Genomic DNA, 8,313 nt, shown 5'->3' on the forward strand with positions numbered 1-8,313 from the left:
TAGTACTTTATCGACTGTGCTTTCTCAGTCACAGGCCCAGGGCTAGGCTCTTTAGAGAGCAAAAATAAAAGATGAATGTCGCCAAGATTTGACAGTATGAAAGGGGGTAAAAAATATATATATATATATTTAATGAAAAATTAATCCTGAATTCCTTCTGGTGAGGACTTGTCCACAAAGATTTCAGTCTTCTTTTGCCTGGCCAGCTATTTTTCTTTTATTGATGAAAGCTGTCGAATATGTGTTTAGGTTTCCATCTATGATATGCTAGAAGTGTGTTAAGGCTTGGCTGTAAATTATTGGCATTTTCACTGTTTTAGTTTGACAACTTGAATGGAATAAATAGTTAAAATGGTCCATTGGTTTTCTGTAGATGGAGGTAATAATTTCACACAGACTGAAAGTAATGGTGATACTGAGAAAAATTATCTTTTTGTGTGACTGTTCTATTGGGATGGATGGGTAGTATTGGAGCCTGAATAGAACCCACGTAATTTCTCTCCACTGTCTGTCCCGATGAAGACAGTGTCATAAACAGATGAACTATGAGTCAACACCAGACTCGTCTTCCTACACAAGACTCAAGATTGTTGTTTCCAAAGCCCACGATAAAGATGCTTCCTGTACACAAGAACATTGTTCCGGTGATCAATGCCCCATCATTCAGAAAAAACATTGATTCAATTTTCCTCTAGAAATGAACCCCCAATTTTTAGCAACCTATACACTTTTTCAAAGACTTCATGTGGCCATCTCTGGAAAGAGGAGAAGCAATGCCACCTGTTAGTAATTTTCTCATGGCATGACCTCTCTGATTTATAAATCATAAGAGGATTTCCTGATTCTTAAGAACAACTGAAATAGTGTTAGAATCAATTATGTAAGTGTATGAGGTCTCACTCAAACACAGGTGCTCTGCCTACCCAACTACAAGATGCAGATGAACAGAATATACTTGTTTAATGATCCAGAGAAGTGGTTCTCAACTGGGGAATATTTGGAAACTTCTGGAGACATTTTTGGTCGTCACACTTGGGCCTGCTACTGGAATCTAAAGGAAAGAAACCAGGAATATCGCCAAATATCCTACAATGTACAGGAGAGAAAAGAATCATCCTGTCTGAAATATCTTTGGTGCAATGCTGAGAAACCCTCCCTGTTCTAGGTACTTATTAATACAACAGTGATTTTCCCCCAGATAGCCAAATGTTAAGATTAACTAATAGAACTCCTGGAGAGTTGGGTGAGAAATGTTTTACCTGAAGATCATGGATCCCATTCACAAGAGCTGGAGAGAGAAATTCCACTTTAACAATTTTCAGTCATCACAGAGTGACTCATTTTGAGCACCATTCAATTTTTAATTAGTAGGTGGCAAAGGGTCAAGTAAAAAATTGTAAGTAATGTTTGAAAGATGAAGTTGAGAAGTCAAGTAGGGTAGTCAAGGTTAATATCCCTCACTGTCATCCATAATGTGCTTTCTTGGGCATGAAGGTGGTGTTTGGATATGCCACCCATTACCATGCATGCCCCCAGTCATCATTGTGGAGAGCATGAGCACACTAATAGTCCCACAGGTCAAGAACGTACCAGGAGCTGTACGTCTGCAACACACAGGGTCGACACCTAAAAAACTCCTCTCTTCTCTTGCTTTTATTCACATACCTGTGATGACTGAGAACTCTCTTTAGAAATTCCTTGCTTTAGCAATTGATGTTGCCAAAACAATTAAGATTCCCAACACAAGAAGGCTTTGGAGGTGTTTTTTTTTTTTTTAATATTAATCTTTCTGGAGGGTTTTCTGCACATGCCAGATTAGATAATGTGGTAAATGGATTTGAAAGGAATAAATCCGAAACTCATTTGCATTAATGCTTTCCTATTTCCTAGGACTGTCTCCCTGCTTAATTGTTAGATAGCCCATGGTAAGCAAGTTATCAATTAATTGCTGAAAAATGCAGTATGTGTATTACTTTGGTCTTTAATTGGCTACAAGTTTTCTTTCTCATTAAATGCTAATTTAATTGTTTAAATAAACAAGGCCATTTAGAACACAAGTCAATTCTCTGGAAAAAATTGTTTAATGAAATACAAATTTCATTTATAATTATGATCCATTTTTCTATAATGAATAAAACTCAGAGTTGAAGTTCTTTTTAATTATAGAAGTTGCATAGTCTGTCTTCAAGAAAGTAATGTCCCTAAAGCACAGGGATCTGCAACACTTCTGGGATTGGTAAATTTCCTCATTTTCCTAGTATATATCTTTTTACATACTTTATAATCTCATTCATAAAATGAGTAGGTTTTTAAAATAGTTTTCAGTCTTTAAACTCTAGTTTAAAAAGAGAATTAACCTTACAAATTAAAATAAGAAGCAACCATTTCTTTCAAGGTATCACACAGAAAGTTTAAATAATATCAGAAATTTATGCTGAAGCATCTAAATGCATGTATTTGAGAAGTCCAAATTACCCTAGTAGTGGAGGCCAGTCTCTCAAGATGTGTAACAACTAAGAAATTCTGCACAAGCTCTGTTTCATTCACCTTACCTTTCTTCCAAGAATGTAAAAAGTCAAGGTTACTCAAAGCATCAATATAGCAGCTCAATATGGTTTGAAGCTGTCCAATCTTGAGATATTCCAAGAGTAAAAAAGAAAAGAGCCTCTAAAGAAACATGAATCTTTTGGGAAGCTAGAAAAAGCAGGTTCTAAAAATAAGGATAACTTAGAACATGGGTACAATAGTTCATTTTAGAAATATTTTCTGAAAATTCATGTTGGGATAATGAATATGAGTCACTCTCAGATTTTCTAAAGCATGATAGAAGCATGTAAAAAGATGACTTATAATAACCCTAATGCATGATTGGCATCATGTGAAGGATGGACAAAGGATCTGGTAGTCCACAGGAAGGAGTAACCAAAAAGTTTCAGCTAGTGACATTACAAGAGAGGAGAGTATTAAGTAACTAACCAAATATTCTTAACAAGTTATGAAGAAACAATAAACCCCTAAAAAGAGCATAGAGACCTTTACTTAACACATAAAGGAAGACAGATTAATGAACAGCAATACGAGAAAGCTAAGAATTACAAAGAAGTAAATTCTCCCCAGAGGAATGTGTCATTTCAACACAATTCTCATAAACATACTGTGGTGTTGCTCTGTAATCTGCAAGAGCTCTTTAAACTTTATCTGGAAAAAATAAGTGGATGAAGATAATGAATTCAATGGTAGGAAAGGAAAATAATGAAGGGCACTTTCATTTACCCTCCCATATTATGTGTCCTCTGTGACTATGGTTCATAGAGATGAGGAGAAAGAAAGGAAACTCCGGAGATGCTGGACTGAGAATATTTAAGGACAAGAACCAGTGCCAGCAAATACCTACATTTAGACCTGTTATTAAAAAAAATATATAAATAAGAAGGGAAGGAGGGAAGAAGGGGAAAAGAAAATGCCTCTTCACTATTTTAAGCCACTGTTGCTCAAGCAATCTTCACAGACAGAACTCTCCATACCAAAGTGGTATGTGCAATCTAGTATTGCACAAAGTGCAATTTATTGGGGACTTACAGACAGAAGCATGTCTTGGGAGCAGCAAAATAGGACCCAAGGCAGGATGAAGGGATTTATAAGCTAAGTGAGACAAACGTGGGCCATAGTCAACTAGACTGTGTCTTTGTTTCCTCAGGAAATATTAACATATACAGCTGAAATAGTCCAGGGCTGGGGATGTGGCTCAAGCAGTAGCGTGCTCACCTGGCATGCGTGCAGCCTGAGTTCGATCTTCAGCACCACATACAAATAAAGATGTTGTGTCTGCCAAAAACTAAAAACTAAATATTAAAAATTCTCTCTCTCTCTCTCTCTCTCTCTCTCTCTCTCTCTCTCTCTCTCTCTCTCTAAAAAAAAAAAAAGAAAAGAAAAGAAAAGAAAAGAAAAAAAAGAAACAGTCCAGGCAGCAGAGGCAGAACATTATTGAGTAACTATCTTAAAAACTTTGTGTGTCCTTCGAAATTGGGAAGGCACACCAGGATCACCTGGTGGCAATGTGGCAGTTACAACCAAGATGACTACAGTCCTGGCAAGCTAAATCCATACACCACTTCTGCCTCGAACTCAGAAAAGCGCTGGTTCCCCGTGGTAGACCCTATGTTCCATATCTGCCCTATCACATTTCATTTTTTCTCTTCCTGGACACACAGAAAGCTACATTTCCACAGTATTCCCTGTGGATAGATTAGGTATACAAAGATAACTTCTCAGGGGAAAAAAATGTGACCAGCATGATGCTCACCACTTCTTCAAGACTTGGTCATAAAGATCCCTGTCCTTCTGTGCTAACTTCTGAGATTACCCGTTTCACATGATAAACTCAAAATATAGAAAATTTCTGGATCCCCCAAGCTATCATTTAGAGGAAAGACACCTATATTTTCTTATATGGAACATTAAACTTTCTTGTGTTAAGCTACTGAAATTCAGAAGATCAATTTGTTACTGCAGCAAGGTGTTACCTAAGGTAATCAAAACACCATCCAAGAATGAATGATTTGAAATCTATAGACATGAGCTTTGATTTCAATGTAAAGGTTTTTTTAAATATTATTATTTAGTTGTAGATGGACACAATACCTTTATTTTACATATTTAGTTTTATGTGATGCTGAGGATCAAACCCAGAGCTACAATTTCAACCACAATGAATACTGGCAACTTCTTCTTGAGCAAAGGATCACTAGGTAGGAACTAGACTAAGAAGAAAAAGAAAGTAGATATAGCCAAGTACTCTGCTGACAGACTAGTTTGTGATCATATATGGGTTACCCATTTGGGTCCTTCCAGAAAAATCTGGGTGGGGATACTCAGAAAAATTAATTGTCAACAATTAGATGGATATTTCAAACTATCTTTTCTGCACAGAAAGGAAATTTAATCTTTTATTATGTCACAGGCCTAGGACATTTACATAGGATTCTATTTTCAAGTCTCATGAAAAAAGAAGAGCAAGTTTTCACTGTAGAGTTTTTTTACCTCTTATGTAAAGTTGATTCCCAAGTATTTTATTTATTTATGTTTTTGAGGCTATTGTGAATGGGGTAGTTCTCCTAATTTCTCTTTCAGAGGATTTATCACTGATGTATAGAAATGCATTTGATTTATGGGTATTGATTTTATATCCTGCTACTTTTCTGAATTCATTTATTAATTCTAAAGCTACAGAACACTAAAGAAATTTAAGAAGACCTTAGAAGATAGAAAGATCTCCCATGCTCTTGCATAGGCAAAATTAATATTGTCAAATGGCCATATTACCAAAAGTGTTATACAGATTCAGTGAAATTCCAATTAAAATCCCAATGCAGGGCTGGGGATGTGGCTCAAGTGGTAGCGCACTCACCTGGCATGCGTGAGGCACTGGGTTCGATCCTCAGCACCACATAAAAATAAAATGAAGATTTTTTTTAAATCCCAATATCATTCCTTATAGAAAGAGAAAAAGCAATCAAGCAATTAATTTGGAAAAACAAGAGATCCAAAATAGCCAAAGCAATCCTTAGCAAGAAGAGTGAAGCAGGAGGCATCACAATACCAGACATTAATCTATACTACAAAGCTATAGTAAACAAAAACGGACTGGTAGTGGCACCAAAACAGACATGTAGACCAATGGTATAGAATAAAAGATACAGAGACAAACCCATATAAATACAGTTATCTCATACTAGACAAAAACACATTGGAGAAAAGATAACCTCTTCAACAAATGGTGCTTGGAGAACTGGAAATCCATATGCAGCAAAATGAAACTAAGTCCCTATCTCTCACCATGCACAAAACTCAACTCAAAAATGGATCAAGGACTTAGGAATTAGACCAGAAACCCTGAGCCTAACAGAGGAAAAAGTAGGCCCAAATCTTCATCACATTGGATTAGGCCCTGACTTCCTTAACAAGATTCCTAAACTGCAAGAAATAAAACAAAGAATTAATAAATGGGACAGATTCAAATTAAACAGCTTCTTCTCAGTAAAAGAAACAATCAAGTGAAGAGAGAGCCTACATTTTGGGAGCAAATTTTTGCCACATGTACGTCAGATAAAGCCACTCATCTTCAGGATATGTAAAGAACTCAAAAAACTTAACACCAAAAATCCAAACAATCCAATCAATAAATGGGCTAAGGAGTTGAACAGACACTTCTCAGAAGAAGATATACAATCGTTCAAAAAATATATGAAAAAAATGTTCAACATGTCTAGTAATTAGAGAAATGCAAATCAAAACTACTCTTAAGATTTCATTTCCTGCCAGTCACAATGGCAGTTATCAAAAATACAAACAACAATAAGAGTTGGTGAGAATGTGGGGGGAAAGGCACATTCATACATTGCTGGTGGGACTGCAAATTGGTGCAACCACTCCTGAAAGCAGTATAGAAATTCTTCAGAAAACTTGAAATGGAACCACCATTTGACCCAACTATCCCACTCCTTGGTCTATATCCAAAGGACTTAAAATCAGCATACTAAAGTAATGCAGCCACATCAACGTTTATAGCAGCTCAATTCTCAATAGCTAAACTGTGGAAGTAACCTAGAGGACCTTCAATATATGAATGGATAAAGAAACTATGGTATATATACACAATGGATTGTTACTCAGCATTAAAAGAGAATAAAATTATGGTATTTGCAGGTAAGTGGACAGAGTTGGAGAATATCATGCTAAGTGAAGTAAGCCAATCCCAAAAAAACAAAGGCCGATTATTCTCTCTGATAAGTGGATGCTGATCCATAATGGGGGAGTATGGGAAGAATGGAGGAACTTTGATTGGGCAAGGAGGACGGAGGTGAGGGGATGGGGCATGGGGGCAGGAAAGATGATGGAATATTATAGACATTACTACCCTAGGTACATGTATGACTGCACATGTCACATGACTCTACATTGTGTACAACCAGAGAAATGAAAAGTTGTGCTACAATAGTGTACAATGAATCAAAATGAATTCTGCTGTCATGTATACCTAATTAAAATAAATTAATTAATTTAAAAAAAGAGGAAGGAGAAAAAGAGAAACCTGGCTGAGCTTCCAGATCCAAAAATGATAATCATTCTCATCCCTTTTCAAAGCTCTGCTGCAGTATGTCTCAAGGGCTGTGTGATCTCCATGGAAACATCCAATGTGAAACAAATAAAAAAGCTCATGATTCTGGCAAGTTAAAAAGAATCTGTCCTAGAGCAAGTCTTGCTCTCTCAAATAGGAATCTACTTCCTATCTATGCTCTGAGGAAGCACATTCACATTTGCTATGCAAGTTGAGCCCATATTTACTCATATGGTAACCAGCTGACACAACCCAGAGACCTGTCCAAATAAACAGCAGGAAAAGGAGTGCTCCAAGCAGGCATGATGGCCCACAGAAATTGGATCACCATGCATGACACAGTCCATAACCCTCTACTGTTCACATAAAATGCAGCTCTTCAGGATTCTCTGTAGGTGAGGGACCTATTAATCACTTAGTCTGGGTGCCAGGAAAGCTTTGATTTTTAATTACATCTATCAGATTGTATACTTCCTAATTTAAAAAAAATAACAACAGTCACAACATTGTGGTATCTTTCAACCCAATTTATTTGTGGACTTGATCAAAAGTAAGCATCACAACCTCCTTCCTCTCATTCAATGTGAACTGATAAAAGCCTTAAAACAAGTTCAATGGCTCCCATTTAGTTCCAGTTCATCGGTCAGCCCACCTCTGAGATAAAGCACACTAAATTTTTTATTGTGCAGTGTGAAGGGAAATAATCCCACCACTAGAAGATCTACAAATCTGAATTATTCATAAGTTTCCTATTTTACAAACTATTAAAGCTCAGGATGCCTCTGGGACTCAGGTACTTCATTAACAATTTTGATAGGCCTTTTGCACCTTAGCTGTAGGAAAAGAAAATGTACACTAAAATAGAGTTAACCAGTATTAATGCCAATTGCGTTTATAGTTCTTGGAAAAGTAAAGGAAGAATCCTGATAATCAAATGTAAATATTATGATGAACTACTACGTAAGACAGTATTTTAGAAGCTTAGTTTAAATGTGAGCCTGAGAGTAAATGTGAAATCCAAAATGCATTACAAACTGGGCATTTAGAAGGTTCAAAATAAAAGACAGAAGACAGAGAACTATTTTTCTGTAAGTTATTTAATATGGAGAGTAGGATTTTCTTAAGTCTCATTTTCACAAGGAACCTAAAACTAGCAAGTTTCTGAGCAAAAGTCATCCATAAAGCAAGTTCACTTC

This window comes from Ictidomys tridecemlineatus, chromosome 16, assembly GCF_052094955.1.
Source record: "Ictidomys tridecemlineatus isolate mIctTri1 chromosome 16, mIctTri1.hap1, whole genome shotgun sequence".
Taxonomy (NCBI): domain Eukaryota; kingdom Metazoa; phylum Chordata; class Mammalia; order Rodentia; family Sciuridae; genus Ictidomys; species Ictidomys tridecemlineatus.